Below are 5,718 nucleotides of genomic sequence, written 5' to 3'. Positions count from 1 at the left end.
AGAAATACTTAAATGGGCCTCTCAGCTATGTAAGAGTTAATCCCAAATCCTATTGCTGAATGAAGACTTTGGGGACAACAGGGAACTCACCTGCTGTGTAATAACATAAAAATTTTTGCTTTCACTAAGGTTAGAGTTAACATTCTGGCTAATATTCATGAGGTGTTACTGGCTTCACTCCTCTGCCTGGGGCTAAATTGCAAAGGGAGTTGGGGTCTTGGACTTTTAAAGAGGGAGGATTGGATTAAAAAGACCCTCATCTAGGATTTCCCTGGTGGTTCAGTGGCTAAGACTCTGTGCTTCCAATGCAGGGGGCCCAGGTTCGATCCCTGGTCAGAGAACTAGATCCCACATGCCACAACTGAGTTTGAAACCCACAATTAAAGATCCCACATACCACATCCCATGTGTCCCAACTAAGACCTGACAGCCAAATATATATATATATATATATATGTATGTATGTATGTATATATGTATATATATTTTGAAGAGTTAGCAAAGTTAAAAAAAAGAAAAAAAAAAAAAAGACTCTCATCCAAGAGAGAAACTGGTTCCTGAAATGTGAGAGGTCAGGGGCTAAGGAACAAGAGGCGAGTAGGGGACCTTCGAGGGGGGACGTGGCTTGTGAACAAGCAAGAGTCACGATATCAAGTAATCTGTTTTGAGTTATTCTCTTTCTTTCCCTCCCTGACCTGTCACCCACAGGCTCTCAGTAAAGTTAAATGCTACAACATTATATTAACTGCTTTTGAGAACATTAGTGGCGGACCATGTCCATACAGTGATATGTGGGGAGCCAGGGAAACTTGGAGACATGAAAACACAGTTGTTGGAAGTCATCATCAAAGAGACCCACAGTAGTGATCCACAGCAAAAGGTGATAAAAGCTCAGCAACAAACAGTCTGGGGAAACGCATGAGGACATCTCAGGGATTCTCAGAACTACAGCTGGAGGAAACTGGACTTCCTGCACTCCATCGCAGCACGAGGGGCCCAGACTCTATTACTGGGTGTTTAGAGGAATGGTGACCCCCTAAAATATGATAACTTGGGGATGTTTGGGATAGAAAGACATTAACATTCCCCCCTCCACCCCATAATCTCCCAAGGTCGTTTGGATGGACTGTCCTGAGTTATTTTGGACTATGAGACAGAAAAAATAATCCATAAGGTCTGGTTCACAAAAGCTCGAGAGAGACCTACGTTATGCGACCAAACCCTAACTGGTAATTGCCTCTGTTGGGTTTGACGTCAGTTGATGACTGGACTTTGAACCCGAGAGAGAGTTTAAAAGAAAGATAGCTGGAGGCAAATCATTTCCTTCCTGGATTACCTAGCGAGAACATCCAAAATGAAAGCCTTCACTCACTTCGCTCTTCTTGCCCTCCTTTTTCAAGCCTTAGGTAAGAAACACTTAAATTTTTTTCATTCCTTTAATCATATTTGTTGTCTCTGAGATAGAATCAGCAGGCTTAAGCTACTAGTTTCCACCACCCCATTAGGTGGACTGTGTTGTGGATGAAGTTTCCTAGGGGCTCAAAGGCACAAGGCATTTCAGTCTGTGATGAAGGCAGATAGAACAGTAGTGAAAAGAAATTTCTGGACTAGGATTTGGGGTTCAGAGAGCCTGAGATTTGCCCTTGAAAGTCCTGAGGCCAGACAAGAGCAATTTAGTAGTTCCAAGGGCTCATTGCCCTAGAATGTCCTTCTCTTTAACCCCCAAATGTCATTTCGGTCCTAATACAGAGCGTGAACCTGGTTTAATCCCTGAATGTGGCATCAAGAGTTTTCTGCCCCTTATACTTGGGAATTAGCATTTGCCTCTGGGCAAATCCCTTAATCCTCTGAGTATTGGTGGCAATCCTGTCAAATGCTGATGCTCATATCTGTTCCACAGGCACAGCTGGGCACAGGGAAGCCCTTGATAAGTGAACGTAGCAGCAGGAGCAGGGTAGCAGCAGTCAAAATGGCCAGCTGGTCAACCATTCTCTTGTTCCTGGAAGGACACGTGCCTATGACTGACTGGTTAAACCAGGCCCTCTTCAAGGTGAAGAGCCAGATTCTACCATCCAGGCGTGTCCAGACCCAAGGGGAAATCTGGTAGCATCTTCAGCAGTTTTCTATATTCAAAAGTTTAGGGATAGCTTCCTCACTAAAACTTTTCTTTTAATTATTTCTTTTAAACTGACCATCATTCTCAGAGCTCTTGGAGACAATTGAGGGTTCTAGAAAAATGATTATGGGATCACTGAAAGTTTACTACTTCATGTGTCCAGGGATTCCTAAGAGTGGAAAAAGTGACTTTGATGATTACCATAGCCCTTAGGGCAAAGATCATCTTTATTCATCTTACTCTTTAAAAAGTTTGTGTGTCTAGAATTAAGAATTGGGTACACATCACTAGAAAACATCTTGAAAGAAGTTTGATACATTAAATACCTTAATGGGGGTATTTTTTCATCATTGTTTAAACATACCCCCTTCTCTACCATCCCTCAACTAATATGTCCTGTAATGGAAAATTGGGGTAATTGCCGTGAACTGTAAGGACAAAAAGGAAGCCACTTACAGGTGGTAAACAGCGTCCCCTGGTGGCATTTTCAATTGTCCTCACTGAGAACTATTCTGAGGAATATTAAACTCAGATTGACAGTTCTGCAACTACAGACATAAATTATATTACATCTCATAATAATATGATATGTTGATATTAATATATAATTATATTTCAAATTATATTAATAAATTATAATTAATAACAATTAATACAATAATTGTGGCTTAATAGAAGTGGCTTCCCTGGTGGCTCAGACAGTAAAGTGTCTGCCTGCAATGCGGGAGACTCGGGTTCGATTCCTGGGTCGGGAAGATCCCCTGGAGAAGGAAATGGCAATCCATCCCCTGGAGAAGGAAATGGCAATCCACTCCAAAACTCTTGCCTAGAAAATCCCATGGACAGAGGAGCCTGATAGGCTACAGTCCATGGGGTCGCAAAGAGTCGGACACGACTGAGCGACTTCACTTTCACTTTCATATTTTTCTAACCAGCTGAGCTAACAGGCCAACTGCCATCATCGTACTTTTCAGTAACTTTTTTTTTTTTTTGCCATGATGCACAACTTGTAGGATCTCAGTTCCATGATGAAGAATGGAACCCAGGCCACTGCAGTGAAAGCCCAGAATCGTAATCATTAGGCCACCCACCAGAGAACTCCCCAGTAACAGTTTTCCAGTTTTGTCTGTTCAATTTTGAATTTCATTTATGTCAGTTTTTTTTAAAGAAATAGTCATGTATTTTTATTTTTAATACAGTCCACTGCATTTATTTTTCAGGAAAAAATGGATTAGGTACTAATTAGTATTAAATAATAGCAACTGCCATTATATGTTCAGTGTTTTGTTTTCTGAAACTTGGTATGTTTATTCTTCCAGCCATGAGGCAAGTCAATGCAACCTCAAATGCCTCTTCAACCACAGATGTTAATACTACTACCGTCACAAGTACACCTACTTCAGCCACATCTACTGCAACTCCTACCACCACAAGTCCACCTACCACAGATACTCCAACCCCTCCTGGCACAAGTACACCTACCACCACAAATACTCCAACCCCTCCTGGCACAAGTACACCTACCACCACAAATACTCCAACCCCTCCTGGCACAAGCACACCTACCACCACAAGTACTCCAACCCCTCCTGGCACAAGTACACCTACCACCACAGATACTCCAACCCCTCCTGGCACAAGTACACCTACCACCACAGATACTCCAACCCCTCCTGGCACAAGTACACCTACCACCACAGATACTCCAACCCCTCCTGGCACAAGCACACCTACCACCACAGATACTCCAACCCCTCCTGGCACAAGTACACCTACCACCACAGATACTCCAACCCCTCCTGGCACAAGCACACCTACCACCACAGATACTCCAACCCCTCCTGGCACAAGCACACCTACCACCACAGATACTCCAACCCCTCTTGGCACAAGTACACCTACCACCACAGATACTCCAACCCCTCCTGGCACAAGTACACCTACCACCACAGATACTCCAACCCCTCCTGGCACAAGTACACCTACCACCACAGATACTCCAACCCCTCCTGGCACAAGCACACCTACCACCACAAATACTCCAACCCCTCCTGGCACAAGTACACCTACCACCACAAGTACACCTACCACCACAAATACTCCAACCCCTCCTGGCACAAGCACACCTACCACCACAGATACTCCAACCCCTCCTGGCACAAGTACACCTACCACCACAGATACTCCAACCCCTACTGGCACAAGTACGTCTACCACCACAGATACTCCAACCTCTACTGTCACAAACACATCTACTGCTCCCACAGAGAGTACAACTTCTAACACTGCTACGAGCACACCTACTTCTGCAGGTAAGTATAACTCCTGCTACCGCCTCGAATACGTCTACTCCTACCATACATACTCCAAGTAGGAGCAAGTCCCTCAAGTCTCCTCACTAAGGAGTCACAGTATTGTGAAGGATGGTAAGTATGTGTGTTCTGCCAGAGAAGGGAAGTGTGTGTAAAGAAACCCAAGGTATCCTTGGATATAAAACCCTGGAATTAAAAAGTCTGGGTCACACAGGCTAATACTGATGGCAGAGATGCTAAAAGATTACCTGCAGTTCCATTCTATTCTTTCCTCAAGCTACTTGCCAGATGTGGAAAATTTTTTAAACTTGGACTTTGTGAGAGCTACTTTTGCAGCTTCCCTCTCCCTAGGAGATTTTTAGAAATAGTTTCTTTTCTCTGAGGTCAGGTGCTAATAAGCAATGATGAGATCTCTAGCCCCACTACTAGACCCTCGGTCTACTGAAAAAAGGAGCCAGTTCTATCCTGATTCTTCATCAAATGTTATTGAAAACATGTGACATTACCAGAGTCATGGTCCAAAGGACAGATGTTTAGGGACACTGTCTAAGAGATGAAGGTTGACCTCCGGCCTAAGTTATCGAGACAGGAAACACTTGCTTCTTTTCCCAAAGTTTGATATAGAATAGAAAAAGTTTGGTCAGTAAACTTTACCAGTGAAGGCAAACTAATAAATATTTTCGGTTTTGTGGGCCATAATAAGATCTGTTAAACAACTACCCCACTCAGCCATATTAACTTCAGAGCCACGGACAATATACACATGAACGTGCTGATTGTGTACTGATAAAACTTAGTTTACAAAAACAGAGGAGGACTGGCAAGAATTGGCTTGAGTCATAGTGTTCCAACCCCTGGTCTAAAAGAGTCCTTAAACCTATGTTTAAAGGATCTAGATAAACCCTGTTACTCTCAGTTAGGGAGACTGAGGCTCAGTGAGGGCAGCCACTTGCCCAGGGTCAAAGAGCAAGCTGATGTCTTCCTATACATTCTTCTTTTGGCTTCCTCAGTAATCTTTGGTAGATCTAAGAAATAAATGATTAAGGAAATGGAGCCAGAGGGTGCACTGAAACCTGCTTCCCCATCTTCTTTCAGGTTTGGAACAGCTACACAATCAGCTCTCCTGTAGTCAGGAAAGGGAGCTTTTCTATGCCATTTCTGCTTCCCTAGACCCTCTGTCAGAGTAAGGCAGCCTTCTTGTGTTCTGGCCCTATACTAACCGTGTGGCATGGGCCAAACCAATTCTCTTTTGGCTTCAACATACTCACCTGTAATAAGAGATGATTGAAC

General features: G+C 43.5%; 1 non-coding gene across 1 annotated transcript; it reads left to right on the top strand.

Annotated features, from left to right (window-relative positions):
• Nucleotides 1-268: 268 nt before the first annotated feature.
• On the top strand, nt 269-341 carry TRNAG-UCC (transfer RNA glycine (anticodon UCC)). The gene has a single exon. It is a non-coding gene; the product is annotated as a tRNA-Gly (tRNA).
• Nucleotides 342-5,718: the final 5,377 nt, after the last annotated feature.

This window comes from Capricornis sumatraensis, chromosome 1 (assembly GCF_032405125.1).
Source record: "Capricornis sumatraensis isolate serow.1 chromosome 1, serow.2, whole genome shotgun sequence".
Classification (NCBI taxonomy): Eukaryota; Metazoa; Chordata; class Mammalia; order Artiodactyla; family Bovidae; genus Capricornis; species Capricornis sumatraensis.
Note: the sequence above shows the minus strand (reverse complement) of the source record. Positions and strands in the feature narration are given on the sequence as shown.